Below are 24194 nucleotides of genomic sequence, written 5' to 3'. Positions count from 1 at the left end.
CGTTGAAGGAATTAGAGGGTCATTATCCAGAATTCTGATAGTAATTTAAAATTTCTACACACGTGTTCCATTGAGTCGCCTAACACGTGTTGTCCAAAGATACCCATTATTTGGTTTCTGAAAATCAAAAGTTATATGGTTCGATTCCCGGTGTTGCCATATCTACCTACTAAAAGTCAGAAACTTCAGAATGAGGTAGAGAACTGTTGGATGATCACAATGAAATAGGACTATATACCTACTCTGTAAAATATTGAATTGATGTGGCAGATACTTAATGGAAATTGAACCAGAAACTGAACGCTGGTTCTGATTCTCACGAATATAAGTTAATTCAGCATTATAAAGACGTGTCTTGGTATCACAATAGGTAGGTAAACTACTCTATCACATCAAAATGATATACCTTAGAAGTGCAGATGCATTCTTTATCTTTTCTTCATTATTTTCGAACAAATAAATAAATAATTGAATTCCGAAGGCTATTTGAATCAGTCCAAGATATGGAATATTGCATGAAAATTCATAGCACCTATTTACGAACAGATCCATAGACCATGAATTTTTATAATCGACAATAGTCATTCTTGAAACTTTATTAACTGAAAACAAAGAAAATTATTTTGACCATAGGAGTTTCTTGAAAGAAGATATCCAGCACTAAGGTCTCAAGTTTAACTAGTATTCTGGGAAATGAAAAAATGGGAAGCAGAATTCTTTTTTGTTTTTCTGCCTCAACGATAGAAGCAGATTCTGTTTTATATAGCAGTTACTATTACTATGTCTGCAAAAATGTTTCCAGTAAGACATGATAAATTGCCATCTTCCAGAAAAAGAAATACCCAAGAAATCAGCTCATGGTATGGTCAGGGTGCTATGAAGGGACGTCCCTAAGAAATAGTAAAGAAACGATTATATTCTTGAATCTTTCATCATATTATGATTTTATTCCCAATATCGCCGAAAACAAAGCAGAAATATATGGCTCTTTGAAAATATGAATATTTAGCAGGGCTACTGTTAAAATTATAGAATTCATATAAATCACTTGATTAGCCTTTTACGAGACCTTTAACAAGTAAGTTGGTGTGTCTTTTACACACCAACAATTGAGAAAACTTGCAATATGATAACATTGAGATTAAAGAATTTTATTGCATGTCTCTTCTACTTGTCAAGGTTTCTGGTGGTTGTGAAGAGCACGAAAAAAATCAGTTCCTACTGATTAAACTAAAATAGTTTTCATCAAATTGACCTGAATAATCGATTCAGAGGTTAGAAAAAATAGATAGAACTATTAGATACATAAATTGCTTGCAAAAATTCTCTCCACCAAAAGTGTGAAGGTCCCGGAAGGTCTTTCAGAATATCCAAATGATGATCCTAATGTTCTTCTAGTGTTGGAAGAACGCTAAAGAACTTCATGTTGAGGAATCATCCTTAATAGATTAAAAAATTATCATCCATTCATGAAATGGACAAAAGGAGGGAAGATATTTAAAAACTTCTGACAATATGTTGACAAATGCTAGTAAAGAATGTCTCTACAAAGCGGTACATAATTCTGCGTATTTCCTACCCGAACTTTTCATTGGTATGACTGTAAGTTACTGTTCCATATTACTACATGCAAGAGCTGCTATTGAGTTCTGATAAAAAAAATTGCAAATTTCAATGAAAAGGTATAAATTCATTTATTCTTTTTCTCGTTGATATTTCTGTAGATTTGACAATGCCGAATCGAAACAATATCCTCAATAAGGGTGACCCAGTTCGGATGCGCAGGAGCTCAGGGGCGGCAAGGGTGTTCCGCCTGCCAACTGTCCTGCCTCCCTTCCTGTGCGCGTGCCGCACAGGTGGCGCAACATGTGTTCCGGTAGACGATCTCTTATTAGTTTTCGACTATTGCCAATTTCGCAATTTTTGTTTCTTGCGAGGTAGATACGATTTTAAGTGGATTTAAGTCTGTTTTGATTGTTTTATTTGGTGAGGAAACGTTAGCAGATTGAGGTAGTCGGAACTATTCATTTCCAGATGAAAACGCCAGCACAGACGGCTTGTTGACCCTATATGAGAGATGTGAATATGTTGATTCGAATGATCTTAAGAAAACGCATTTCCAAAAATAAAATACATCATTTCAAAAGACTGAATGTTTAATTATTATCACATTCCTGTATTTCCTGTAATTGAAAGATGGGTATTTCATTGATTTCCGTAGGAAAAATAATTATCTGATGAAATTCTTTGTTTTATCAACCTTTTTGTTTGATCTCAGAATAATTAAAATCAATTTGACTCTAGGTCAACTCTGGCCAACATCCCCTGGTCCACACAGGATTATAGTAGAGAACTAGAAACTATATAATAGAATTAGTAATCAATACCCAAGCGTATGCCTAGACAATATTTTGAAGCACACTAGCAGAAAAATGATTTCAAATATAGGATAGGTATCTAATAATGCTCATTGATCAATGAGAGAACAACACCATTTTATGTCAATTCAGATCAGAATACCACCGCAACTCCAAAGGAATAGAATTTTAATCTATCAACTAGGCGCCACATAAGTTTAGAAAACTAATCAAAAACAAAACAAAAATTGAGAATGAACAATGTGATGGCGTTAAGTATAAAATAACCTATGCAGACTGTCATAGCATTTCACTCGTATATCGGTATGACAACACACAACATGAATATGAAAGAAATCTTACAGAACATTAAAAAAACCGTCATCTCTTTATATAATAAACAGGGTTTATCAGAATAACACCGAAAAAATGTAAGGGGTGATTCTGTGGTCTCTCTTTTAAGGTGGATGTAATAAAGAGAGCCGACAATTCATTCTAGTTCCCTTGACGAAGGAGTTATATTGCTCTAACGAGGTCAAATTAGACCGAAACCATGGTCAGCATCTAAATTCTGTCGATAGAATGAAATTTCTGGTAATACTTTGTGATGGTATTTTGTTAGTTCGATTTAGGCCGTAACATTTGTCCATTTAATTATCGGCGGATGTTATGCATCTGAATTAATTTTGTTTATTAGGGTGGGTACTTGGAATAAAATTTTTTGATCAACCTCCCCTCAGAAAAGTTACACGCTTCCGAAGATTAACAAAAAAATTGTTTTTCTTTTTTATTGGTAAATATCATTTTTCATTGAAATTACAAATATTGAAACACTTTTTCAACTCTGAAGTATGCTCCGAATGGGTTGAAAAAGTAAACCTTTAGGATATTTTTTCTCGCAACTTTTTTTTGACTGAAAATTTTCCTTTTAAAAAACATGGCTGAAAAGCTCAATTCACATATCCACTTAATTTTTATTTCTAAAAGATTTTTGTACAACTTGAGCATTTACGAGAAAAAATTCAATGAATTTTCAAAAACATGAAAAACATGGGGATGTTTGTGTCGGACATTGAACTCTAAAAGAACTGGAATGGCATCTCGATGCAGGCAAACTGAGAAAGACTGAAAGGGAATATGTAGAGCAATCTATCTCTCTCTGCGCTCTGTCAATTGGTTTATAACGATGTAAACAAAAACATCCCGGGTCATTGAAGTGAGACGACTTCTGCGTCCGACGTCTGATGCGGTTATTCGATTGGTTGCCGAACCATTAGAAAGAGATGGGTTGCTCTACATCTTCCGTCTCAGTTGGACACACTTTTCGTCGTATTTCAGTACCTAAGAGGCCATTCCAGTTCTTTTAGAGTTCAATGGTGTCGGAAGCATAATAAATAAGGAATGGAGAAAATTTGTGGAACACTGCAAAGTACATAAGTATATTCGAAGAGAGTATTGATGATACGATGAAATCGAAGCATTGAAGGAAAGAGATACTTACAAGTATCTAGAAATAAAACGGTCTAGGCGGATCAATCAGGCCCTGACGAAAAGAGAATTGACAAATGAGTTAACTGGAAGATTGAGAAAGATAATGAAAACTAGTCTTAACAGCAAGAACCCTACCAAAGCCATTAATACCTACACTTGCTCAGCATTGAGCTACTCATTTGGTATCATCTCCTGGACCGCCACCGATTCAGCAACCTCATATAGAGAAAAGAAAAAATTAAGAACAATGCTGACAAAATATCATAAACTTGGGCTGTATTCGAGTTCGGCTTTCTGGCAGTCCGAGAATTGTTCTAAAACTGCGCAAAACTGTTGCGACCTAGTATCAAATCCTCTGCGCAGTTTTAGAACCATTCTCGGACCGTCCGAAAGCCGAACCCGAATACAGCTATCACTCTTAAACTCAATAGGGCGAATAGAGCTGATGCCATCTACAATTCCTTGGGGGTGGATTTATCCAACCGTAAAGCTGCAACGAGCACACTTAGAAATTGTCGAACACTGCAGAAAGCAGAATGCAGAAACTTATTGTCGAACCAGTACATGGAAGGCACCAAAATGAGGTCAACTATGAATATGTCGACATATCTATCTGCGTCGAACTACTGGATGACTTCCGGCAAGTTGTTTCTCGAGATAGAGGGCTTCGTCATTGCCATACAAGATCAAGCGATTCCAACAAGGAACTATATGAAAAATATTAGCAAGAATATCTCAGTCGCGGACGATAGCTGTCGTTAAGGCTGTGTGACATATAAAATCATCCATCACCGGGGTAAGCCAGAAGTTCGCATCAGGCAAGGAGTGCAAGAATAGACATGATGCTTTGGCCAAGGTTTTATACCAACAATTGGAAATGAAATTTCTGAGCTCAAAAAAGATTCCTTATTACTATTACCATCCAGATGCTGCATTGTAAAATGATCATCACAGGCTCTACTGCATGGGATTGCACGGTTGTCACAGACCGGAAAATAACACGATAGACCTGACCTCATATTTCTGAGAAAGGATGAGGATAGAGCACTATTCATCGACGTAGCGATTCCAAATAACAATTTCGAAATACAGAAATGTGGAAGAACAAACCAGAAGACAATTATCAACAACGACAATGGACCAATAATCCACTGCCGTTATTATTATTACAGATAGGTACTTCTCTCAGGGGTTAGACTTTTCATTATATATTATATTTTATTATCCTGATTCTCCCTAGGCACCGAAATATCCCTCAGAAGCTCTGTGAGCTTGTACGAGTTCGGAGAAGCAGTTTTGTTCTGTATAAGCATTGTGACTGTGTCGTATCGCGAACTTAGGTACAGCAATGTTAATTTCAACTCAAAAGTGAATGATGGCCTGTAGTGTATCGACAACAGCTTTCGCTATCCCTAGCCTGATGTAAGAACCACCAGCCCACCAAACTATATAACACTTGCATCGCTTACAGATAGCCAATCGATGTCTAAGATGATCGGGTATTGTCATAACAAGTTATACTTCATGAAACTTCAGTACTAATTTTCAGTATGTATCAAAGATAATATGTCTTGATTATATATCTATTATATTATCTTTGGTATACATATATGGGAAGTAAGTTCATATATATTGGAAATAAATTATTACTATTATTCCGACTTATAATTGTACAGCGAACAGAATGACAGTTGCTCAAATCTTCAGACATCGTCTAGTAATAATAAAATCTCCCAAGAATTTCATCTGCCTAAAGGCATGAAAAAATTTAGCGTTTACACGAAATGCGTGATTGCGTCAAAACATGTCAGAAACGATAACGATACTCACACCTCCATAAATCGATCGTGCTGCACCACCCTTGATGTCGGCAGGTTTAATAATTGGGCTTCGAAAAATATTGTTCATAGAATGATTTACATAATGGCTGGCGTTTATCTGTTTGATCGAATTATTAACAAACAGCCCTACGAATGCCGAAGGACCCTACTGAGCCCTCGGCTATAAGCGGCGCGAGGGAGTGCTTTTACCACCGTCTTTGGCGTCGTTCGTGGAATAATGGTTTTATTTGAACACCATACAAATTCACCGATAGCTAATGTTGGTTCTTCTGATGTGTATTCCAAAATTTTTACATAAATTTTCTGAATTGCGTGTACCTCAAGTACGAAGGCATAGAAGGGCTAAATATATATTTCGAAAACATTTTTCTATACATTCCGAGTTCAAATCCGGAATATACTTTGATCTTACTGATTTGAACTCGGAATTTAACTACATTTTGTCTTCAATCCGACCATTTACAGGGTATTTTATGACGACGTGAATCAGTTCCCAAAAAAATAACAAGTTGCTTTTATATTAATATTCATATTATACTGAGTGTAGGTACACACTTATGATGAAGTGATGATTATTTGCACAGAGTGTTTTTTGATATTATTTTAGTTTTGAAGACTACTCAGACAATATCAAATCTCATAAAAAATGAGAGGCCATACTAATGATATGACAACCCTTTATAGGGTGTTCCATAACGACATGAATAATTTATATTATTTCACGGATTGTTTTTGAAACGTAGGGCTATCATTGCATATTTAAATTAATTAAATCAAATTCGATCTGTTTCGTATAATTTTCTGCACTTGTTAGGAAAATAACTATCATCTAAAACATTATGTGGTCATTCTACGCGCGTAAAATATTTTCAATTGTACAAAGTGTCAAAATTCGTTTTATATAAGGTGTTTCACTTCAACAGCCTATTAGACGTCCTATATGGAGAGCTCATCATAATTTTGTGCTTAAAATTGGAATTTTGGGGTTTTCATGATGACCTTCCACTCTGAAATCTCTGCAACTGCTGACCATACCAGTCTACTAATTTCTTTTTTCAAATTTCAAATAGCGCAACCAGTATTTATATACTGGTTGCGCGGCTATTATTAGCAGATCATATCGAATAGCTGATTCGAAGTGAAAATACAACTGTTTCTGAATTATTGGTATAGCTGTATAAAGAAAAGTAGTAAAAACGGAAGGTCAGTTTCTGGAATATTTCTGCTCGGAAGGTCGTTCTCAAAAAAAAAATTACAATCTTCAATTTTGCCATTATGTACCAAAGTTTGTTGTGTGAATAAAAAATGTATAGGGTGTGTATGATAAGATTTGGACAAATCAAATTCGTTAAATTGTAATTATCAAATAGAAATAACCTACATTCAGACTATTCTCCTAACAAAAGGGGGGGATTACCTAAATATACCCTGTACTTGAAAACTGTCTGAGTTCACAAGGAAAGAAAAGAAAACGGCAATTCCAAACCAGTTGTTCTGTGACCGAAAATACAGAATAAAATTAACATCGTTGTTCTGATAAATAATTTGGATATTTCATAAATTGTACCTGCGCAGTTGTTTGTCGGTATTGTGATGAACACATGAAATGGGAAAATTATTTATCCGAACATCGGATTTTTGTTTGCCACTGTGGTTTCAGGAAATCACAAACTTATCAAGCAGTTCAAAATTGCTGTTTTCCGGTATGTTTCTATGCAGAGTTTTATTAAGGTAACTCTACGCCATTTTTAACACATAATCGACTGGAATAATGAAAAATATAGGTTGTAATTTGAAATTATTGAGCTTTGATGAATTCGATTTGCTCAAAGTGATGATCTTTTCATATACAAAATGTACAGTTTTCAAGCAAATATGGCAAAAATGAAAATGAAATTTGGAAGAAACCTCCGAGCAGAAATAATCGAAAAGTGCGACGCCCTTTTATCACAATTTTTTTCCTCAAGAATTCTAATAACTCATAAACCGTGGAGCTTTCAAACGATGTGAAGATATAATGGGAGTGCTATTTGAAATAATAAGAATAAGAAGTATCTAGTAGGCTCTATCAGGTAGGTACAATCGGAAATTGCGGAGTTCTGAAAATATTTTAGGAAGAGTTGTCGAAAATCACAACATGCATACAAAAGTGTGATTGCTTTTCCACAAACTTCTAGAAAGCCGTCGCGGTGTAAAACCCTGTATAAAGTTATGTTTATTTTATTGAGAAAAGTTTGAAGATGCTTGTAACTCTAAGTTTTTTCGTTCAATAGTCAGCAGTAAAGAATAACACTATTACGTCAAGAATCGAATGAGTCTGCTGATTCATCCCCCCATCAACTCCACCACTGTTCACCCCGCTCGCGATCAGATCGGAATGAAGATTAAAATCGAACTTCCTACAAAAGCGCCGACCTTATGCATATAAAATTCTCGCTGTTTAAACGGAGAGAAATAACAAAAGAAGGGCGCTCTTTGTTATTCTCATGTTTACCCGATGCTTATTAGGATTTCAATTGATCCAATTAACGTTATATTTGCCGAGTATGATTGGGACGCATTTGCAAACGATATGCGAAAATGGCTGCATTGAATAGGGTAAATGTGTAGTGCTAATTCTGTAATTGTAGCTTTTTACGCAGTATAATGGATATGTTTCCATGCGTTCGAATGATGATTGTGAATGTGAAGCTACGCAGACAATCCCTATGAATATTTTATACAGTTTATATCCGAGAATAGAGCCGTTCGCCGACATTGCTATATTGAGTACCTACTAATTTCAAAACTAAAAATCAGTTGCCGCGTATAGGTTCAGTTCCAGATTTAGAGATTAAAATTGTTGCATTTTATACACGATCTAACCGATAATAGTTGCTTAGTAGTATATTCTGTTTTCGATAGTTACACCAAATAAAAATAAGTATTTTGTAGTTAATCTGGCCGGAGAAGCGGAGATCTGATTTCCTTCTCTTCATCATCTTAATGTATTTCTCTCCATTCTATTTCAATTTTCCTTCAACTTTTTGTAGGATTCTCTCCCATTTTCTGTTTCTTATGTTGCTCCCTCCCAGTTTTTGTCTTCTTTATTTTTCAACCGTAACAGAGCTCTATCTAACAATTCCCCAACATTTCTATTCAATTGCACTGATACAGGGTGTTTTTTTTTCATTTTTGAATTGCGCATTTGAACCCTAAGCCAACAATGGACAGAATTGAATTTATCCACGAATTTCTCATCGTTAAGTCCAGAGCTAATCGTTTGAGATCATTTTCGGCTGGAAATTCGAATACTTTGGGGCGAAATAATAAGGCACTCTTTCCTAGGAACGAGCGCAAAAAGATTAGTGATTCTTTACTAGCCTTCATGTGAGGTCTTCATCTGGCTAAACAAATTGTTTTTCTAGCATTAGCAAGCTCCACGTCTGACAAACGGAACATTCTTCTAGCTGGAATTCACATTTGTGGTAAAATGTGTCCTGTACATAGAAAATAGAGTTTTTCTACAAGCGTTTCAATTGATTTTGCGAAGAATCATTTGCAAATCATAGTTGAAGTATAGAATTTTTCTTATTTGTTATAATACTGATTCGATTGTTCGGCATCTGGATGGGTTAGTACTCTTCAAGAAGGGAAGGAGAAAAGACTAATACACCATTTATCAATTCATACAGGCTGACATGTTTCGGCTAATATGCCATTCCCAAAGTCATCTGGAAAATGTACAATACGATTGTAAATCGTGTGATCAATAAAATTGCCTGGAGCATGATGTTGAGGCTGCTGAAATTCTAAACAGCACATGGCAACTTATTACAATATAAATACGGGGTTATGTCAGATGTGAAATAAAATCTTCAATCAACGTTTCGAGTCGAGAATATAAACAAATCAATGTTGCAAAACAAACTATCACAACATTGCCATCAAAACTAAAAAAAGTTGGGGGCGCGTTACCAATCAAGAAGAGGTTATGTCACAGAGAATCTATAAAGCATAGAAAAGAACAAAAAGAAATTGATCTTTTTATTTAGTGTAGAAACAACGTTACAGAAATGCAACAAAATTTTTAATTTTTAAAATGAATTTGAAGAAAACTAACGGTGGACAAAGACAAAAAATTACATTGTATCCCACACCATCAAAAGACTAAAACTCCGACACTATCCCTCGAACCATTTATTTTATTCACTTTTTCGATCAACCTGAATGAGTCTTGAAAGCCGTTGACATTTAGGATCTCAACGTTCAAATGTTCATAAATTTCTAACTCTTCAAAATCTGAAGTACCTACTAATTTTGAGTTTTCTTCCTTGTTGAAAGTATGATTTTCTTTCTTTAAATGTACACCGAAAATGGACCTATTGTTATTTTCAACTCTAGAACTAGTAAGATACTCATTAATTCTTGTGTTAATGCTTCTTCCACTTCTTCCTATGTACCTACATATATTGTATTGCAATCATTGCATTTCAACATCGGTACTCCTTATTTACTCAAAAAATTCACTGAGTCTTTATTATGTACCAGATGTTGGCCTAGTGTATCAGCAGATTTGAAAGAAATTTCAAAGTCTGCAAACTGCTTGAATAGGTTACCTATCTTGTGAGAGAGGTTCCCACAGAAGGGGATGCTGATGTACTTCTTCACTGGATTCTCTTCCAATGTTGATCGATTATGTGGAGATGGTAGAAGTTTGTCCATCTCCAATTTGTTTTCAAATTTTGAAATGAAATCATCTATAAAGCCTGGTCCATATCCATTTTGAAATGCAATATATCTTGAGGTAGTTACCTCCTGTTGAATACCTTGGCTATCCATTCGGGTCTGGAACATCCAATGCAGGTATATAACTTTTGAAGGCTGAAAGTTTATGTCCAGATTGGTGACAGGATAGATTATGTATTGAGTGGTCTATTTGAGTTGCTTCCTAAAATCTCGAAAGAAAGGCCTATAGATGGCCAAATCCAGTCAGTCTCTGATTCTCCTCAATCTCCAGTGTAAAGTTAATGTTGTCGAGTAGTTTGTTGATCCAATCAAAAAATTCATTTATCTCAGCCTGACAACTATTGGAACCAAATATAATGTCATCAACATATCTATACCAGAAGAAACTTTTTTGACTGAAAGGATTGTTCCTTGTGAGGATAAGCTGTCTTTCCTTGTACGACATGAAGATTTCTGCAAACAAGAGAGACAAACCATTACCCATACCAAAACCCTCCTCTTGAGAGTGAATTTTGTTGTCGAATATAAAAATTTTTTGTTCCAAACATAATTTAGCGAGGCTGTAGACACTGTTGATGAAATCATTTCTCCTTCCCTTCTGGATGCTGTTTTTTTTTTCTTGTATTATAAATATGTGTAAGAAGCTTTTTCGTGAGAGTTAATTGGGGAAAAATATTTTCGCAATTACATTTGTGACAGTTAAGCTTTTGATGAAAGCTTTCGCAGCCTCTAAGGCCCAGTTGCTCAGTTCGTGATTTAAGTTAATCCTTGATTAATTTTCACATTTCCGTTCAATTCTGTCACGTTAATCTAGGATAAACTCAAATCTCAGCTTGATCCCGATCTGAACAACCGGGCCTAATAGTTACAGTTAATTTGCAGCACCTATTCCAAGTCGACACAAAACAGAGTAGTGAAATACAGTTTGGATAAAGCTTTCTCCATTTTCGGAATGATAGAAATTAATTTTTAAAATAATCTTTCAACGGTAATTACCCACCTATTAAACGTGATTTTTTGTCGACCACTTTATTCAACAAATTTTTTCCATATCTGAAAGGATTTGTGAATAGAAAGCTAGATAAGTTGTGAGAGTACTAGTAGTGTTTTTTTTTTTGGAAGAATGAAAAGTATATCAACCAGCGCCCCATAATTTACATCAAGTGCAAAGTCTCCACAATCAGTGCTAACCAATTTCCGCTCCATATAATTAAGGCGAAACGTAGATATTAGGTGAGCAACATCGGATGGCGGCCAATTTCATCTTCATCCTTTTTTTAATTTGCATCGAATATCGTGCAGTATGGTAAGTTGAAAAGGTGGATCGGTTTCTCCGACAGAAGATCGTAATTTTGACCATACACGCGATCGCCCTGGGTGATGGGTCAAACTCCCAAAATTTTGGTAGGGATAACATTCGATATTGGTAATTACTCTCCCACGCTATTAAGTAATTTAGGTACTGCGATTTAGGGTTGTATGTACTAAAATAATTTTCTGGAAGTTCAGGATATCCAATATTATAATCTTTACATGTTGTGGTTCCTTTTAGTTACTCAGGGTTGATTTACGAGACGATAAAGATTTAGCTCATTATGTTTCTGATTGAAAAATTATTGTTTGGTTATGAGGCTGATGTTCTTCGAGTATTCGTGAGAAAATCACACAAGAAATGATGTGATGTGATGTCGAGACATTTTGGAATTTTCATTCACAAGTAGTTTGTCTACGGAAACTGTGTGACCATCGATTCTGAACAGCCATAAAAAGGGGCTGAAGGGTAATTAATAATCAATTGACTGAAAAACTATGTATATGCAGGGAGTTTGCATTGGAATTAAGTCTCAAGGAGCCTGGACCGGACTCAAATTTTAAAGTTCTGTTCTGTTGAAACTAACAACTTCAACCTGATAAGGAATTTTCAGTAGAATCGATCTGAAATATAAGGAGTTATAGTGAAACAAATATTCGAGAAATTTGGGAAAATCCACTGTATATCGGAAACGGAGTACCTAAAACACACTTATAAGTTGTTTTTGATCTCAGCTCAATGCCCTCTATTTATGGTTTTGTTTGTCCGTTTACTCGTGAAACACCCTGTATAAGGGAAATAAAAGATCGATTTTATATATGTACTACTAATATATCACTAATACTTATATATTAAATGTCTACGTACGGTTAATCTTGCCTGAAATTACAACAGTTAGCACGACAGCAATAGTGCTTAGAGCGACAACATAGTAGAGAAATGAACAAAGTAAATATTTCACCTGGTAGAATCTGCAGGCTTAGAAAAACACCTCGAATTCAAGGTTTAATATCTTTTGGCAGCCTCCTCTAGCCCTTCGTAGTGCTCTATTCGGCAAGAAGGTTATCGAAGAAACTTTGAGGAATGTGTTTTCAAATATCTGTCAGAGCATTGGCGAGCATACATCACAACAGTGATATCTGCAGTGGGTTGGGTAAACGGTGTATTTACACACTTGAATTTCATTTTCCTGAAGGATGTAGAACAAAGAAATTTGATAATCAAACACAATGTATGCATAATAATTGAATATTGGTCTCAGTTACCAAATATAATAAGCCTATTTTGATTATTTATGTATGTAAATGTTTTAACGCCCTTATATACCACTGTAGTACATATGTATAATAAAATGTTCGAATTTGTTTTACTGTGGAGTAGTAGTTGCCAAATTTTTTGTTTTTATTTGAGAGTATTGGATGGTTTATTTTAATTGATGATAAAATTTAGTGATTGGAATACATAGTTTTCGATTAATTCCAAATCATCCCTAGCTAAGCCTTATTATCCACACCTACTAGACTTTCTGTTAAATTTTTTGTATTTGTTGCTAAGGTCATATGTGGTATGATTGTAATTTCCTACCCGACGAAAATTGCATCTTTTGCTGCTTTTTCTATTTCCCCATTTCAACGGATTCGTTTTTTATTCCTTTTCTGAAATATCGACGCCTCTGCTTTATATAAAATACCGTGAGCATAAACACCATACTGAAACAGTAACCGCATATTTGTGTTTTGTACCAAATCGTTCCATAATAAACGGAGACCTGCTTCATCTCCACATATCACGTGTCTAGGCACGTGCCGTATACAGAGCGCTTTTACATGAACTTGCGCCGATGTTTGTTGTACTCCCTTCTTGTAATTGATATTTCCTTAGTGCTTCCGAGTGTTTGTCATAAATTTAATGCGGCCTATTGAATGCATCAGCATGGGAAACATTTTGTAGTATTGTAAAAAAATAGCTCCAGGTGATGCGTAGAAACTATGAGGATGCATAGTTTTTTTGGATTTATGACTAATAAATAACTTTTTCCTTCTAGATTCACTAGATTGTTAATTTGTCGCCGAAGGAATGAAGTTTAAAAGGGGGTTGGCGTTCATTAATACGAAGTTGGATTGGTGTGGAATTTGACTGTATTTCGATTCTATTGATAGAAGTTGATGTCGGAAAATACTTGAATATCTGTTCGGGTTATATGAATGAATAAAATATAAGGTTCCTCATTCCTCATTTTTTCACTTTCCATTTGATACTTTCTCCACCTGATGACAGGAAAATAGTTATTACAAGTAACTATTCTGAAGAAGCAGCATAATGTAAAAATAATCAATAAAGAGTAAGTAAAATATAGCGCACAAAATTAATATCTACATTCGATAATAACTATTTCGTAGAGAAATGTTCGAACAGGTAGATTATATTTTGGAATTTGCAACATTTTATGTATAATTGTCAATATCGTCATGTAGCCTCTACGAGGAAATGGATGAACCTCTTGTTTCTAAAGATGGGTTTCTTACCAACATCATAGGGTTTGATAAAACTCAATTACCATCTAAATCCCGTATATCGGGCGTATGCCAAACTTCTCGATTATGTATGAAATGTAATTTAAAATGAAAATTGACCTGTTCGAGCATTTTTCTACAAAATGATGAATATCAAAGATATGAATTTTGCTCCATACTTATAACTCCCTCTATGAAGTTAAAAATATATTCTTGAATGTAGTTGTAAGTAACTTATAAGATGAGGAGATAAGTAACTATGTTTTGATTGAATAATATTTTGGGGGAGCTTTCATTTTTCTCAAGAATTATTAAGGGTTTTTTCTGAAACAAAAGGAATTAAAACAAAAATTTACTATTAGAGTACACTTCTCCTATAGAAATAATAAACTATTTGTCAAAACTAACAAATAATATTGAAACAAATGAAACAATATAAATGAAGATAACATTTTGGTGCACTTATCAGATTCCTACCTCAAATAATAAAACAAAATCTTAACTCTTTCAGAATTATTCACCGATTCTGCCATTATAATATTCAAGAAAAAGTAATGAGTACGCTTTTATCAGTGTCTAGTCTGGTACCTAATTCAAGATGTTTTCAACTTATTTGGTTTCAAATAACAACTGTTCTCCTAGTGTCTAATGTCCTTATATTTAGGAAATTAATAATTTAAGAGGAGGGGAACTGAATCAGACAAAACTTTTCATATGAATTTTAGTCGTCGACTTCACATAACTCGAGCTCTATGAGCTCATCTCAAGGAGTCAAAATCACACCAAGTGAAGTTAAAAGAAATAAAAATTTAGCACTAAAAAAAACTTTTTAAAATCTTAAGCATAAAATAATAAAACTGCAAGATAACTAAGACGCAATGGCAAAACTCTACTCTGATTGGTAGAATATAGGGAAATAGTAACATATCAATCCATATTAGTGGTATAATTAATAATTAATTTCTCCATGAATGCCAATTAATATGACTTCTTTATTCTTTTACTTGTGAATTCCCATGAAAGATTAATAATATGTCGAGTAGGCATCTAATATTTATTTGGGAAATTATGCATTTTAGTGAATAATTATTAAATCTTTGAGAATCAGTTGTGTTTTTGTGCCTTAGTTTTATTTTAGTTAATTTTACTCAGATTTTCTGAAAGCTCAATCAATATCTACTCAGTTCAAATATATCAATATAATAATAGTTTCTAATTTTGTCTCGAGTATGTGAGACCAAATTTTGTTTCAGTAATTTCGGGGCACTCTATGCATTTCACCATAAACTGGACGATGGTGTAGATGAGATCGAAGAAAAATTTTTTCTTTATGTGTTTTGTTTTTTTTTTTCTTGAAACATTCCGACAGCCTTGTATCTTGTATCACAATGTTAGCCGTCGTGGAATCACCAAATGTTCGCAAAAACATATTTCAGAAGGCCGCTATTGATCCCTGGAATGTTTCGATGAAAATTTCGTATGATATTTTTTTCTTCTGTTCCCATATTCTTCTTCAGGATGAAGAAGAAAATTCGCGTGACAGTTCCTTTTTTGCGCTGTGAAGGTATGCTCAATTTTTGTGGAATTTATTTCGGTCATTATCAATTTTTTCCAGAATTCTGCACCATATTTGAATTCACCAATAAAATGAAATACTGAGATGTGGCTGGAAATCGTTTTCCAGAATTCTGCACCATATTTGAATTAACCAATAAAATGAAATACTGAGATGTGGCTGGAAATCGTTGTTTCAGAATTCACACCTACTAACCAATTTGCCACACTCATCAACAAAATATTACTCAAACACCCTGTATCTCGCTTATGCTTCGAAAACTGGATATGAGCTAAAGACAATCTTTCTCCCCGATCTTATCTACACGACTTTATATGTTTCTCCAGTTAAGGGTTTTCAATTTGTTTCGTTTAGAATAAGAATGTAATCTCTAATCAATCGATAAATATTAATATAAGTGGACTTTATAGAAGGAATAATCAAGATTCACACTATTTTCAGTTCAGATATCCATCAAGTAGGTGCGAGGAATCTAAAGATATAATTCCGATGAAGATTGTGAAAGGAAGCAAATAGTTTTTGTCTTCGTCCTCTGATCAAATAAACACCCAAGCCATATTCCAGGAAGTCGAGGAGTCATCAATCAGATCGAGATAATATTTAGGTGCACCAAATTTCCGTGGTATATATTTAACCTCTACCGGTAAAGATATAGAGATAAAGTAGAAAAAAGAAGGAATGAAGGTAGTCAATCGAAAATTCCGAGTCTATCTAGGTGTGATGTCGAAGGCGCCTTACCCAGGCACCCCGATCATCGATAATGGTTCAATAACTAATCTCCGAATTATAGAGTTGCTGACCTATACTTATATTTAGCTAATTGGAGCAGCCCAGATCCAATTATAATTTTTTAAGTAAATATTGTTATCGGCATCCGATTCACTAAAGAGGTTAAATCGTAGAGGACGGTAATGGCTTCCTTTGAATTTTGGATCCATTTATCTCGAAAGATTATAGAAGGTCTGCTCTTATTCCTCTGCCACCAATATTCACTTTATTCCATAGAGAACCTGAATCTAGAAAAGAACAGTTTTTCAGTTTTGGCGAGTCCAGATGAAGCATTTGTATATAGAAACACAACAGATTAGTCAAGGTCATTGTGTATGACATGATGTTATGTGAGAGCGCACGAATTTGTTTTTTCGTTTTTGCAGGTAAATAAATAGTTGCGAAAAAATTTAAGGGCAATTTTTTTGATCACCCACTGCTTAGATAAAGCCTGAAATGCTATTTTCAACTTTTTCCTGGAAACCAGATAATCAAAATAAATGAAATTGACAGAGAAGTCAATTTGAAACAATTTTGGTTGCTTTATCCTCTATAAATTTAAGTTGAAAGATAATGCCAGCTGTTGATACACTTTTTTCTTCTCCAAAATCGTTACTTTTATCAAGAAATTACTCGACCTTATTTGTTGAAAATGAATCAAGTTTTAAAAAATTTATCGATGTTATAATATGAATCAGGAAAAAAGTTTCTTGCGAAAGATATTATTTTAGGGGTAACCATCACCATAAAAGTTTCTCTCGTCGCCTTCCTGCTCCCATAGAATGTATGCTCAATTTTCACAGACAATTCCCAAATTCAATTTCATTCAGTACAACATTTCAAGAAGGTGTAACCACAATACCCATCATTCATTAATTCTCAAGCAATAATGCACAATATACAGGGTCTTTCTCTTGAGTTTGAATTAGCTTATAACCTCATTCAGAAGAAGGCTGAAAAACTAATTCATAGTTGAATCGATGACTAATTTCAGAGGTCATACCTAATAGAAAAATTTGGAAAAATTCAGGAAAAACTCTCATGAGCCTAAATTGAAATACAAAAATTTTGGTTAATGAATAATGCTGTTACAACAGTTTGAAATATGATAATCATGAATGTGAAAGCATTAAAAATATTACGAAACTCACAAATTCAAATACTAGTATGTAGTATTTTTCTCCAAATGTTTAATCTTCTCAACAATCTTAAAAGTATTGTTCTGTGTATTATAACAGCTCGATCTTCAATATTAGAATAAGATATCCAAAGAGAAAGAATTATGGTTATTATTGAATAGGTAATAACAACCACAGCTGAAAAACTTCGTCCATAATAATCAAATATACTCGTCTAGACTATTTCCAAGATATAATGAGAATGTAATTATTTGCCGAGATGTCAACAGCATATACATATTAATTTTCAACAAAACTGATTATGGAAAGATGTTATAGCAAACAAATATTCCATTCATAAAAGAAATAATTTGTTGAAAAATAAGGTACGCAATTCAAAAACTATCCCGTGTTTCATGAAAATTCTCGTTATGTAAAATAATCCATTGTGTAAGTAGAAAATGATATTTGACTTCAATATCCCAAAGGAAGTTGAACCCTTCATTGGAATCTTATTTCAGATAATTCATCATCCGTATACCTGGTAATTCGTTGGTAGCTTAGTGATTGGTTTCGAGATCAGCAGCGATCGAAGGGTATCAAACACCCACGCCCATAATGTCTTCATAATCGGGAAGTATCCTGTTTGTTTTATAAAACACGTAGTTCACATCCTCCGCTCCAAGAACCCAAAGGTTAAGGTCCATTAGAGAAAATTTTATTTGTTTTTGCCGCAAATTATATATCGGGAGCAAGTGTTCAACGCTGTAGTGAAATTTATGGGAGGCTGACCTGCTAACATTAAGCCATTATTGTTATTGGTGTCTTATTACAAATTGGTCCTAATTCTTCTGAGTTGGATAGAAGGAATCTCTTGAAAATCATTCGAAAAATTGCGGACGTGAATTTCATAGGTAGTTATTGTACCTGGCAAAATTCTAACCTGAGCTGTGGAAACGAATGAATTATGTTCAAGAAGAAATTTAAACAGAAGGTAGACTTGGTCCGAATGAAGCGTTTCACAAAAAATCACCTACAGAAAACTTTCGAAATGACAAAGATGAAAAAAATTTTATATGATGACTGAAATATATTTCTATGATCTATGATCCTAATACAACCCTAGAGCATTATGTTATCTGAATTGGCTTTTTTCAAAATATATGTCATTGAAATCCTTTCAACTCAAATATATCGAAAAATATATTTTTAAAAAAATATTAACATATTGTATTTTATCTGTATTCACTTACGAAAACTAATTTCAGAATGATTACTCTCTCAAAAAACATTCTACGTCATTTTCTCAATCTAGCAATGCCCATTGAGTCAATGATGGTCATAAAAGTTTCCTGATCGCCATAGACTTAATAAATATCAAGTTTGGTGACATGGACTGAGCAATGTCAGAATGAAATTGGCTTTTTTATAGAAAGAGAGAAATGATCGTCGGGCATTCATCTGTCTCTTTTTTATTCACATAGAGGTGAGTATTTGACCTATTTCATGCATAGATAGAAAGGGAAGGCACAGTCCATGTCTATAGTCTATGGGTTTTGAGAAGGTATAGACCATTAAACTCTAAAAGAAGAAACTTAGATTACAGAAACAATTTTTTGTAATCTGTGGATATTGAATTCTATATCTTCTTGATCGGTTCCACTGTTGTCGATTCAACAAAAAGTACTAGTCATAGTAGAGGTATTCTAGGACACAAGCTTTCACATAATATTCGAATGTTTACTAAGTTTCGAAGGGTGTATTTCCGAAATTTGAAGCGAAACATTTACGTGTTGGATAACTAACGGAACAGGGTTTCCATAAATAATCTTAAATTCGATTTAGGAGTTTTAGGAAACTCCATATTTCATAAGGTTTCAAGATATACTAACCAAGAAATTGAAAAGATCTGATATAATGATAATGTACGTTCATTATTCAAAAAAAACGTATGCATGCATTGAAAATCTATATGTATAAAACCCCTTATTAATAATAATTATTATTTAAAAATATCAGCTTGCAATATTCATGAAAAAATATTTTGATATTCAATAATAAAAATGCTTTTTCTGAAAATCCTTAGAGTTTTCACTCTCAGTCTCTGAAACAAAATCAATTAAAAAATTGAAATAATTGATTTGATCCTGCGTAAATTCTTGCACTAATTTATCAAGAAAAAAAGTTGTTGCCCGATAATGAACGAAAAATGGAACTTTAAAATGACCACTTCGTAACGTAGGAACAAATAAATTATTACAGTTTTTTAATTGATTTTGTTTCAGAGACTGAAAACCCTAAAGAGTCCTTCCAGATCGAGATTGAATTACAATCGATATAAAAATGCTTGTAACTTGAAATGGTGCATTTTGTTTCTTGCTTTCCTATACCTATTTTCTTGCAGAATTAGTCATAAAATAAATAAATTGACAAATTTCGCCGATATCTTCAACAACAAAAAGTTTCTGACAAGGTGCTACCACTGCTAGGGTCAATCCTTTGATGGCGGTCCTGAGAGAGTCACGTAGTGCCGAAACACCCTGTATAGATTTATGTCATCAATGTCTATATGTTCTGATTTTGAGAACATGAAAGTGATTCAAGGAAAGAATTACCTTCAGTAACATAGCATGAATCTACAAAATTCATCGAATATTTTCTAACATCCATAATCTATATCTTTACTTCAAAATGCTTTATTGTTCAAACGATCGCACCAAATTGAACAATTCTTTTTTTGTTGTGTTTATTATTGTTAGGGCAAGGTTTATATAACAAAATATTCCCAAAAAAAATTGTACAGAACAGATAAAAAGGCATTCCTTTTTCTTAATTTAAATGGCAAAACTAGGTTTGCCGGGTCAGCTAGTAAATAATAAAGCAGTATCGCGGATCGAAAGCACCTTTTTGAGTTGATTCAAATTTATCTCTCAAGCAGGTATTTTTCGAGAACATCTATACAATACATCGATAAAGTAGCATTGACTGAAGTCTGGTAAAGTAATAATTAAGGCCTTTTTGTTATGAATGACGCGACCCATCATTACGGGTGGCGTAGCGTTAACCGTTTCATAACAAGTATAATACCAAAAATATTTCTTTATATTTTGTATTTTACAGCATCTTCATAATTATAATAATCCTATTTTATACCACTGGTTGTCGAGAGCTAACATATCCTTCATGTCCATTGTGTACTGAATGAGTCCATCGATAGATGTTTAAAATGATTATATTGATTATGAGGTTCCCCCTTTATTCATATTGTATGGCCAATGTCCTTAATATGACAACATCTTCAGAAGGATATCTATCGATTTGCCAATTCAAAACGATGATAAGTGTTTCCGAAAATTTGAGGTGGAATTTATTTTTTGTAATTCACTTATGTAAACTTACACAAGAAGCCTAAGAAAAAAGTATTACACTAAATTTCGTTATTTGTTGTTTAGATATATTTTATAGGTATAAGATATTTGCATCAGTTTTAATTTTTATGGCGATCATATATTCAGTACCTATATTTTGAATAATTTTCAGATATTTTCAATTAATACTTACATTGATTGTTTTATTCACTTTTCTTCAAATGATTCATCCACATATTCAGTACTATGGACCTATTAAACACGCTGGTCGAACAAAAATTCTTTGGTGTTTGGCAATTTTTATTATGCATAGATAGTTATGCGTTCAATTTAGTGATTCGTTGCACTTAAGCATCATTAATTGAATTCATGAGGCAATTTATAATTTAGAATTCATAGAAAATTACCGATAATAAGTGTACCTACATGGTATCCCATTGCTTGATTTTGGCTGCTTCTGATACTTCTAGAATAGATAGGTAAAAACATTGAGAGAGGAGTCTTGAAGATATAACATAATTTTGATATTTCGTCGATTTGCAAAATGTGCCATAACTTTTTTATTTCCGATAATAGAGAAGGGGTGTATAGATTCAGTTATGCCTCGAATTCAAACTACAGAGATTGATAACGTAATATTCAATATGTAACAATATAAATTTATATCTCAAAAGCTAAATGTTCAAACACATGAATAAATCAATTTTCTTGAGGAGCCGACATCAGAATGTTAATCTTTCGGCTAAGACAATCAAAAAGGTTTGGGAAGAAATAATCAAGATATAACCTTTCGAAGAGAAACAGTCGACAACAGGCTCAACAAAAAAATTAAATATAATATCAGTGATTCAATCAATAATGATATTCATCTATTCCACAAAGACCGCCTCGGTTTGTTTGTTTATTCTTCATCAAGTCAACCCACAACTAAAAAACGTTTAGCATATAATTAAAAAGAAATAAAATCGGAAGAAGCAGGTACAAAACAAGATATGGAGATTCATAATCGTGCCGATAATGTTATAAAAAAAATAACTTCATGAGGAACTGTGGATCTAGAGACATTTAGAGATATGGAACAGAAGAAGTCATCATCTTTTAACGCCGGGGCTGTTATTTCCATAATTTCGACTAAATTCCCAAGGGGTTGATAAGCACCCTTACCTGTAGGCTCCTTTACTAATGTTTCTTGATCATTTGCCGGATTGTTTGGGATATACTTGATGCATTTAAGTCACTGAACAAAGTTTCAATTCTGAATAACCTGCCCTTCACGTACAATTTTTCTTGACTCCCGATGCGATGCTCTCGGCGCGTGTTTCCCAGAGCGAAGTGTATCACAAACTTTGACAGAATGTAGATGTGCTTATTTTGACCATTTTTATTCCTATGAACCTAGGTCCGATTAGTTTCCGTTTAGGTTAGCATTTGAAAATTTTTTTTTCATGTTTTGATTAAGAAGGCCGATAAGAAATATCGGTGGATATGGTAATTGACGTTATTTCAATTATTCATTTGACACTTGTTTCACTGAGGCTGGTATCAACAATAACCATAATGGACATGTACGGGCGCTGTATCCATATGTCATTAGACAAAGACGATGTCAGCAACGTTTCTGTGTTTTCATGTTATAAATGAACGTTTAAATGCAGATTTGTATACAGGGAGCACAAACTTTTTGACTCCATTGATAACTTAGAGCTCAACATTGTTGGAAATAAGTAGTCAGTTGGCCGAATGAACATTTCCCGAATAAATATATAGGTCAAGGAGGACCAATACAATGGACACTTCGTTCACCTAATCTAAATCCCTGAGACTTTTATTTATGGGATCATATGAAGCAGCTTGTTTATCATGTTGAAATCCAATCTCTCTCAACATTAACACTAGATAGAGAGAATTCAAGATGCAGCAAACCTACAACACTACCCAAATCTAATCCGCCGAGTAACGGCATCTTTAGTTCGTCGATGTAAAGCTTGCATTCAAGCCGAAGGTGGACACTTTGAACAATTTTTATAGTCCCAAAATTTCCATTGAATATTATGATTTTAACATAAAAAATATGATTTTTCAAATGCTTGTATCTTTCAAACAAAAACGAATCGGATATATGTTCATAGGAAGAAAAAATTCAGAATAAGCACAGCTACCATCTGTCAAAGTTTGTCATAGAGCTTGTAGAACACCCTGTATATCAACTACTTATTAAACATATTTTGTATACTCTACAAATACTCTACAATACTGTGATGTATACCCATACGAGGAATAAATAAATTGATAGACCGACTTAGACCATCAGGAGACACGATCAATAGTACAATGAATAACAAATGGAACTCTTTGTTCCTTTATAACAAAGAGTCAAGAAACAGAGAAATGTTGTGGATGGCGAAAATAACAGAATTACAGTTTTGTCCTATTTTCATGCGAACCTCTAAATAACGCTGAAAGAGGACGAGATTTGATTACCAATCTGAAAGAAATCTAGGCCTATGTTTTTCTAGGTCAGGAGGATTCTGAAAATATATAAGATGTATCTTTACCAATTTAATTTAGGGCAGGATTTGAAATAAACTTATTTCGTGAAAAGACACAATTCTTTATGTTTATATTCACGATGGACCATTAACTGGCAACAGTTAACTTGGAGATTGTTTTTTTATATAATTCGTTTACTAACGTAACGTTTAGGAAATAGATATGGACTCAAAGAATTGAGTTGCTAGTGGGGAACGATGTTCAGAACTTACGGTTCTAACATCCCCAGATAAAAAGTGTATTTTTGTAATATATAGTATCTTCTAGAGACTTTTTGAAGCTCTCGGCTGTCAAACAATGGTCCTCATCTCTAGCCACCATGTTGACCGGATCTAATGTCCTCAGATTACTTTATATGTAGCTACACTCACTGATAAAATGGACTTCAAACAACGAGTCAGAAATACATTCGGGTTAGTCGTTTCATAAAAACGTGGTAATGAATTTATTTTATTTTATTTTATTTTAATTTCAACAGGTTTGCAGGCCTCTTCCTACTGATGAAATTAAGAGAACAGTGCACGCTGATAAAGCATTTCTGATACTCGTGAACAAACGCCTGTGCATGAACA

The sequence above is a fragment of the Coccinella septempunctata genome, chromosome 6, assembly GCF_907165205.1.
Source record: "Coccinella septempunctata chromosome 6, icCocSept1.1, whole genome shotgun sequence".
Classification (NCBI taxonomy): Eukaryota; Metazoa; Arthropoda; class Insecta; order Coleoptera; family Coccinellidae; genus Coccinella; species Coccinella septempunctata.
This window is presented reverse-complemented; position numbering follows the sequence as displayed.